Source organism: Eumetopias jubatus, unplaced genomic scaffold, assembly GCF_037043125.1.
Source record: "Eumetopias jubatus isolate StellerSeaLion01/CBP00866 unplaced genomic scaffold, mEumJub1_p1.0 scaffold_2, whole genome shotgun sequence".
Lineage (NCBI taxonomy): Eukaryota > Metazoa > Chordata > Mammalia > Carnivora > Otariidae > Eumetopias > Eumetopias jubatus.
This window is the reverse complement of record NW_028274808.1, coordinates 8,861,752-8,871,975: the sequence shown is the minus strand read 5'-3', so window position 1 is coordinate 8,871,975 and position 10,224 is coordinate 8,861,752.

Genomic DNA, 10,224 nt, shown 5'->3' with positions numbered 1-10,224 from the left:
TATACACTATCTTGGGTAGAATGCAACACCTTAATGGTGACCCCATTGGACCCATATCTCAGGATCAGCCCCCTTGCTTGAATAGGATAGTTTTTTCCTCTCCCCACTCCTTGAATGAGAGAATGGGGACAGAGAAGAGATGAAGTCTTACAAAACTTGTGTGCTCCCCAAAGGCCCAACACAATTTTGCCCACATAATAGGCTCACATCTCATACGTATAAGAGGACCATAATTTTCCCACATTAATTGGCTCTAAATGTGTTGTCAGAAGGAATAATTAGATAAAAACAAAGGATGATTGCCTTGACACTATTTGGTGCCTTCAAAATGCATACCAATGTATCAAATGTATACAGAATGGTTATGTATTACACAAAGAAATGGCATGCGTTCATGTAGGAGGTGGAATTTTCCTTTAAGTATGTCTGTGGTTGGCAGTCAATTATAGTAGAATATAGTATAAATGCTAACTCCTGGCTATAAGGACAAAAGAAAATCAACAAAGTTACATAATGCTGCTGGTTAATCCTTTTTTTTTTTTAATTAGTTTCAGAGGCAGAATTTAGTGATTCATCAGTTGTATATAACACACAATGCTCATTACATCAAGTGCCTCCCTTAATGCCCATCATCCAATTATCCCTTCCCCCCACCCACCTCCCCTCCAGCAAACCTCAATTTGTTTCCTAGAGTTCAGTGTCTCTTATGGTTTGCCTTCCTCTCAATTTTCATCTTATTTTATTTTTCCTTCCCTTCCCCACGTTCATTTGTTTTGTTTCTTAAATTACACATATGCATGAGATCATATGGTATTTTTCTTTCTCTGACTTATTTAGTTTAGCATAACACCCTCTAGTTCCATACACGTCGTTGCAAATGGCAAGATTTCATTCTTTTTGATGGCTGAGTAATATTCCATTACACACACACACACACACACACACACACACACACATATACACACCACATCTTCTTTATCCATTCATCTGTTGATTGACATCTGGGCTCTTTCCATAGTTTGGCTATTGTGGACATTGCTGCTATAAACATTGGGGTGCATGTGCCCCTTCAAATCACTATGTTTGTATCCACTAGATAAATAGCTAGTAGTGCAATTGCTGGGTCATAGGGTAGTTCTATTTTTAACTTTTTCAGGAACCTCTATACTGTTTTCCAGGCTAGCTGTACCAGCTTGCATTCCCGCCAACAGTGTAGGAGGGTTCCCCTTTTTCTGCATCCTCACCAACATCCATCATTTCCTGAGTTGTTATTTTTAGCCATTCCGACCAGTGTGATGTGGTCTCTTATTGTGGTTTTGATTTGCATTTCCCTGATGCTGAGTGATGTGGAACATTTTTTCATGTGTCTGGTGGCTATTTGTAGGTCTTCTTTGGAGAAATATCTGTTCATGACTTCTCCCCATTTCTTGACTGGATTTTTTGTTTTTGGAGTATTGAGTTTGATAAGTTCGATAATTTTGGATTCTAGCCCTTTATCTAATAAGACATTTGCAGATATCTTCTCCCATTCCATAGGTTGCCTTTTAGTTTTATTGACTGTTTCCTTTGCTGTGCAAAAATTTTTTATTTTGATGCGGCCCCAATAGTTCATTTTTGCTTTTGTTGCTCTTGCCTGAGAGATGTGTCTAGCAAGAAGTTGCTGTGGCCTAAGTCAAAGAGGTTTCTGTGTTCTCCTCTAGGATTTTGATAGATTCCTGTCTCATATTTAGGTCTTCCACCCATTTTGAGTTTATTTTTGTGCATGGTGTAACATACTCGTCCAGTTTCATTCCTCTGCATGTGGCTGTCCAATTCTCCCAACACCATTTGGCATCACAATTCCAGACTTCAAGCTGTATTACAAAGCTGTAATCATCAAGATAGTATGGTACTGGCATAAAAATAGACACATAGATCAATGGGACAGAAGAGAGAATCTCAACTCTATGGTCAACGATTCTTCAACAAAGCAGGAAAGAATATCCAATGGAAAAAAGACAGTCTCTTCAACAAATGGTGCTGCTAGTTCTTCTTAAAAGTCATTAGCTGATCCACATAGCAGATTACATAGGTTATTCTGTGAATGGTCAGTTAATTTAGTGTAAAAGCTAAGGCAATCTAACACATTGATGACACTAGATAATTCATCTTCTGAAGTATTTGAAAACAACTTTAGCCTCTGACCTAGAATGGTAAATGACTAATAGTCTTTAAATCAGAGAATCAAAGAGTGACTTTTATATTTGGAGAGAACTGCAGATTGTTTTTGACTGATTTTTAAAAATAAATCTTGAGCCTTATGGAAAAAGTTGGATCAATTTCACACGTTATGCTTCAAAGTAAATTCCAAGTGGATACAATAATTAAATGTAAAAAAAATACAATTTAAAATATACCAGAAGTAACAACTTGTGTAAAAGTCTGTCTACTTGTGAATAGCTTATGTCTCAAAATCAATAAACAATAAAGATATATAATTTGACTTTATCAAAATGATGGTATTTAAAAATCTTGGCATGGCAAATGCAACCATACATAAAATAAAAAGACAATATAAAACTGAGAAAAAATATTTGCAATTTATATCACATACACAATGTTAATATGTCTAATATATGAATATGCTCTGATAGGAGAAGAGAAAGAGCAACATTTTAGAACAATGGACCAAAATAATGATTAGTTAGTTCACAGTAAAAATGCAAATGGCTCTAAGACATGAAAAAGTGATATATGCATGAATTTTTTGACTAAACAATTCCATTTGTGGAAACCTACTGCAATTATATCCTGCCAAATATGAAAAGATTTATATTCATGGCTAGTCACTAAATGACTATTTTTTTATGATTTTTTTTCTTTTTTGGCCTTTTAATATGGTGAATGACACTGATTAACTTTTGAATGTTAAACCAACCTTGCATTGCTGGTATAAACCCTGCTTGGTCATAACGAATTACTTATTTATTATTGGATTCAATTTGCTAATATTTAATTAAGGATTTTTGCATTCATATTAATGAGGGATATGGGACTGTAGTTTCTTATAATGCCTTTGTTTGGTTTTAGTATCAGGGTAATTGCTGGCCTCACAAATTAGGTTGGGAGAGTATTCTCTTTTTCATTTTCTGGAAGAATATGTAGAATTGGTATGATTTCTTCCTTATGTGTTTCATAGAATTTACCAGTGAAGCCATCTACTAAATGACTAATTTTAATAGTAAAAGGCAATGATCCAACTGTTCATCAGCAGAAGACTGAATAAACTATCATATTATATAGTCCCATAAGGAATACAAAAAAGTTGTAAAAAGTAAATAATAGAGAAATGGAAAGATAATAATATGCTACCATTTATATAAGGGGAAAATATGATTATTATGTATGCCTGAATTTTTTGTTTTTACTTTTTCCTTTAAATTTTATTTTTTTATTTTTGTTTTTATTATTTTTTAAATTCTATTTTATTATGTTAGTCAACATACAATACATCATAAGTTTTTGATGTAATGATTAAATTAACATATAATATATTATTTGTTTCAGGGGTACAGGTCTGTGATTTATCAGTCTTATACAATTCACAGCACTCACCATAGCACATACCCTCCCCAATGTCCATCACCCAACCACCCCATCCCTTCCACCCCACTCCACTCCAGCAACCTTCAGTTTGTTTCCTGAGATTAAGAGTCTCTTATGGTTTGTCTCCCTCTCTGGTTTCGTCTTATTTCATTTTTCCCTCCCTTCCCCTACGATCCTCTGTCTTGTTTCTCAAATTCCTCATATCAGTGAGCTCATATGATACTTGCCTTTCTCAGATTGGCTTATTTCACTTAGCATAATACCCTCTAGTTCCATCCATGTCGTTGCAAATGGCAAGATTTCTTTTTTTGATGGCTACATAATATTCCATTGTATATATTTATACACCACATCTTTATCCATTCATCTGTTGATGGACATCTAGGTTCTTTCCATAGTTTAGCTATTGTGGACATTGCTGCTACAAACATTGTGGTGCAAGGTGCCCCTTTGGATCACTACATTTGTATCTTTGGGGTAAATACCCAGTAGTTGTATGCCTGAATTTTTAATTAAATAATGAAAAGACAAATAACAATTTTTTAAATGTTTAGCAAGAGGCAGGAAATAGGGGAGATATGACAGGGTGAGAAGCTAGATTCTTTTGACCAATCTGGTTTTGTAGATTTGAATTTGGAATCACATAAATATATTTACATAATTATAAAATATTTTTTAAAAAGCAATCTTTAAAAAATTTGAAATAACATGAAACGAAACTAAATATGTATTCAGTTGGTAGCAAATTGATTATGATGTTAATTTGATTAGAGATTGCCAAAGGGATAAAAGAACGAAAACAAACAAAATCACCTTAAACTACTTTTGTAATCAATTGTTGCAAGTAGTGTCAGTATAGATATGAGATTTTATATGTGTATTACAGAATAAAATACATGAGTAATTATGTGGCATTCTAAGGCTATCATTTCAGGTATTAAGAATTAGAATTCTCTGTTTGGGAGAAAAAAAGAAATGCAAAATAGAAGGGGTTAAACAAAAATGTCCACGGTCTTGGTTTTGGATTGCAAGTATCAATATAAACTACTGATGTATTTTATCTTAAAATTCTATTTTCTAGCTCCCATCCCTGAAACAATGACCAATCCAAAAACAAGGAACCCTGATATCACACAGATTATACATCAGGTTTTTTGTTTGTGTGTTTGGCTTGTTTTTGTTTTGTTTTGGCTCAAAATAACACCACTTTATTAGCTCACAACTGTGAAGGTAAGAAATCCAGGCAGGCTCAACTGGGTTCTCTACTTAGGCTCTCACCAGACTGAATTCAAAGTATTCACATAGGCCTGGTTCATTTTTTTTTTTTTTTTACTATTTGCCGAGCGTTTCTTTCTTTCTTTTTTATTATTATTATGTTCAAACATTCCATGTTTTAAGATCTGTTTTTACTAAAAGCGACTGAGATCATTGAAAAATATGGCTGATTTTGGGTCTTAGTCAAGAAATGGTCAAGAAAATCCTAGAAAAACTTCAGGCTTTTTATCAAGAAAATTATAAAAGATTATAAAAGGCTTATGCTGAAAGGCTCATCAACCATCTTGAACAGATTGCCCTGGCCCATTATGGAAAATCTGAGTATACACAGATCGATAAATTAAATGCATATATTCAAATGTCTATAGTGATACTAAAGCAACATAAAACAAAATTAAACCGAATTGGTCACCTCCAAATGACAGAGAACTGAGTCATTTTCTTTAATAGCTGGTACATAACGGGAAATAAACATCTATTCAGCCTTTCCTATACATACTGTGTGCCACTGGATAACCAAATAGTAGATAAGGTAAAGTTTCTTTGTTAGAAGTATCCTAATTAATAAAGAAGAAATAATAGAATGAAAATAGCCTCATTATACAACATTAATATATCCTGAAAGATCTTGGCATTGAGCATAAATGCTGCTAAAAATCACAGAATAGGAAACATCCAGACACCATGGGCCTCTTGATGAAAATCACATTACCATTTATGAACATAGTATTACCAAAGGGCGGAAAAACCAAATCTGTGATCAAATCCCCAGATCAGCAGACAGGGAGACATGTTAAACTACACCCCAGGGATATAATCAGCAATGTTCAGACTGTGGGAAGCTTTGCAGGATAACCTCTTTCCTGGCTCTTCAACAATAAATTGCATGTGAAAAAGAAAAAAAAAAAAAAGGAGAGCAAGAGAGATGAAGGAGACATCAGAGATTAAAAGAGACTTAAGAGACACTGAACCATCACAAAATGTTGATAGTATTTGAATCATCCTTCAAACATATGTGGGGAAAAAAACAATATTCAAGAGATTACTGGAAATGTGAATACTGAATTGACTTTGTATTTAATAGCAAGTAATTATTATACATTTTATGTGTATTAATTGCACTGTGATTGCATAAGAAAAGAATTCTTATCTCTTAGGGTTGCATATGGAAGTGATTATGGATAGGATGGATATAATTTAGGGCTTGCCTCAAAATAATTCAGATATGGGGAAGTTGGTGGGATAGATAAAACAAAATTGATCATGAATTAATGCTCGATGAAAAGTACATGTGTCTTCATTACTCCATTCTATTTTTGTGTTATGTTTGGTATTTTCCATAATGAAAGTTGAAAATCAAGAGAATAATAATTTATTTCAGGCCTTTACTTCACAGTTAGCATTGATAAAATAAACCAGTTCAATCTTGCAAAATAAGAAAAAGCAAATTATATATTATTTTCTGCATAAGAAAATTTAGATTTTTTAGGGGCACCTGGGTGGCTCAGTTGGTTAAGCGTCTGCCTTCCAGGGATCCAGCCCCTCCTCAGCTCCCTGCTCAGCATGGAGTCTGTTTCTCCCTCTCCTCCCTGCTGGTGCTCTCTTTCGCTATCTTTGTCACTCTGGCGCTCTCCCTCAAATAAATAAATAAAATCTTAAAAAAAAGAAAATTTAGATTCTAAAGGTTTGTAACATGTATTAAAACGAATAGGAGTATTAAACATTTAATTACATCATTGCTTTTCTTTTGAATTAGTGATTCTTGCTATCATTCTTAGTATCTCTCTTATTCACATGAAATAACCACAATGCTTTAATACATTCTAATTTTTATAATACATTTTCAAAATTCCCCATGTCCTTTTGGACTTATTCCAGGATGATGGTTATAAATCACTCAAGCAGTCCCTGATAACAATCTGTAGCCCTCAACTATTATTAGGGCACCTTAGCATGCATAGAGATTTTGTGGTAACTCTGTAGACACTTTGATATTATTCCTGTTTTCTTCATGGCTTCATGTCCCCTCCTTTATCAACATTTTATCCATAACCATTTCCTAAATGCAGAATAAACTATAAACTGATATTTTCAAAGTCCTCTAATAGCTAACAATTTCATCAACCATTAATGGCACACTGTGATGTTACTCACTCTAGCCTCCATTGTAGATCAGATGGTCTCAGTGCAATGCACAATTCCCAGCACACTTATGCTAACTATACCCTTGTCTCCCTCATTGCACACACACTGTGGAATGCATTTGAGAAATGTGTCATCATTATGGTAAAGACCTGAAACCAATTTAAAAAATACTATATATTGTTATTAGCAAGAAATTATTTGCATAGCCTCTCACAACTGATAGCAATGCATTACTGTGTCATTAATAAGATTGAAACTCTGCCCCAAAAGATAATTTGGCTAACAGGCTTCCTTAAGTAAAATTTTAAAATTGTAAGCTCAGTTTGCCCCTTCAAGGTTACATTTCCAAAGGAAAAAATAATATTTTGTACTTATTTATTTGCAGAAAAAAGGAGTCATTAGCAGTTGAGAGTGGTGCTGCACCAAGGGATAAGAAACAGGAATGAAATACATTGTATTCATTCAAAGAGAAAAATAAAAGGAAACTTACACACACACACACACACACACACACACACACACACACACACACCCAGGGTGATGAAATTAGGCTGCTGATTCAAAGAAGTTCAAAACGTGCTTAACTTTATTCAGCAGAATAAGAAAATGTCTTACTATATTAAAAAAAAATTAGAGGGTCTTCAATAGAATTCACTGCTAAAAATAATTATAGATTGTTTTAGTCACACTGCATTGTTTCCTATATTAAACCTAAACACCACAGAACTTTTCAAATCAGTCTGCCTTTAAGATTTTTCCACCAACACTGACTTTCATGGATTTGAGTAAATAATAAGGCCCAGTAAAGCAGGGCTTTGTCATAGTAAACTGTTGACCTATCTGAGAAAAAGAGTTTGATTTTACTAACGCTTCATTAATAATACAGGTCAGTAGAGAAAGAGCATGAAGGAGGCAGGTTCATCTGGCAGCAGTTTCTGGGAAAATGCCAGATGGATTCTGCCTCTTGGTGTCTAATTTTTCTTATAGAATTCTGTATTGCAAAGCTGCTTTAAGAGGTAAAAATATACAATGTAGTTTATAAAATATATACACATTATGCCATCACATCTTGGGCTTGCCATACAATAGCATGCTAAGCTGAACATGTCAATCACACAACCCAACTTTTCTTTGGTAGGACACAAAATCATGATGAGGGACAATGATCAGACTTTATCGTATTCCAAATAACAATATAACTTGACAGATTAATTGAAAACTGTCTAAATGCAACATACAGTTGATAAATTGAAACCACATTGTACAAAAGAGAAAACAATTTCATAGGATATGTATTAAAATAATGCACCAACAATATTTTTGATAAGGTATCCTAAACCTTTTGATATGAATAAAACCATAATTTTCCAGCTTAAAATTAATTTGGAATGTGACTTTTTTGACCACTCTGTGTGAAAGGAGTCTGTAAGCTTGAAATTTGTTCCTTGACTGTAGGAAGCTGTCAATCTAATTTAAACTGACAGATGTGCTTGTACAGATGGTGCCACATTGAGATCTTCATGTTTGGGCCTTTAGGAGGGAAATGATACAAAAACCAGCAAGCACCTTTGTGAAGTTACTTTGTAGCGGACACAGAAGTTAAAATGTTGTTTTCTTAACACATCTCTAGAGCTCACTGAAGCTTTTCCCTCAAAACCAATAAACCATGTTGATTTTATGAGTGATGATGTCACTAAACTTCTCAAGTAAGGAAATAAAACCTTGAATTCACTTCTAAAATTCATTGTTATAAAAATGTTCAATGACCCTGAAATTATTCTGCAATTTTAAGAGAACCTAACACATCTTCTTAACTCGAAATGCTGAAAAATTTTTCTGCAACTTTTGTCTTTTCAGAATAGCTACCTGGAGAACGTAGTAATCATCAAATTGGGAGTAAAGCGAATGTATGAATGTCATTAGAATATTAAAGTTAAGATCTTGAGTTTGTTATTTCACTCTTAGGTTTTCTTACAGATTTCTATTGATAACTGGGGATTTGAAAAAAATTCTTCAATAATCTGAGTCATTTCCCCATGATGCATATATTCTCTTCCCTATGAATGGCATTCACAGAAGGTAAGGTGTAGCAAATCACGCTACTGTTGATCTCTACGGATTAGCAGCATAGTCTCCTGAGACAACACACAGATAACATCCAAACGTTTGTTTGGAGAAACACTGAACTGAGGTCACTTTCCAAAACAACAAACTGCTGCTCTCTGTGACCCTGAAAGGTTAGAGTTTAGGAATTTCCTGGAGAGACTGTGTTTTGTCTAGCATTTCTTTTAAAAGTACCGAGGGACTCAACTAGCAATAGTAGGATTATCTCAATCAAATGTGAAAAGGGTGTGAGTTTCACAAACCACACGGAGAATTAAAGGTGAAGGAAAGAGAAGACAGCAAGGAAGAATCATAAACAAAAGAAAAATGCTCCGTTTTACATTAAACAAAAGTCAAGTAAGTTGTATGTTCCTCTTTGCTGTGTTGGGGCTTATTCATTTGCAACAAATTATTTTTGTAATACTGTAATAGAAGGGCTTTGGGTAAACTATTAATAAGGATAAATGATACTCCTGCTAGCAGCTAACATTTCCTCCTTCACTTATTGTAACTCAATTGATAATATTTGTGCTTGGTAATATTTGTGTACATTCAAGTGACCTATCAGTAGAACAAAGCTCAAGTTCCAGAAATCTATTATAATGCCATAGCAATACCATAGCAAAGCAAAACTTCCACTGCAGTTGTTTTGTTTTGTTTTTTTTTTTCCTGGAGTAGTTTTTTCTGTGTTTGAACAAATCTGCCTGGAGATCATGGTCTGAACCAACCTCTTCCACTCCCTCCTAATCTTATGCTTAGGTCAATAACTAAACTCCAGACATGTGGTGTATTAAAAATAAATACTTTTTCTTAGTTATCTCTACCTCAAATATAAATACCTTGAAGAAAACATGAATTCAAAATATATGTTTAAATTAAGTCTATTTTTTTTGTACTTGTACACTAGCAAATGTCCTGAATTATTCTATCGTCTGTTTTCCAAAATTCACCGGTGATAAGTCAAACTCATCCCTCAACTGAATTATTTGCATAAGTAGGGCTTTGTCCCAACCCAGACTCATATTGATGTTACTCGTGGACTCTACACTGTGAAATTTAAGATGAGGCAAATTCCCAATGTCTTGGTGTCATATATGATTTTGGCAGCCAATACCA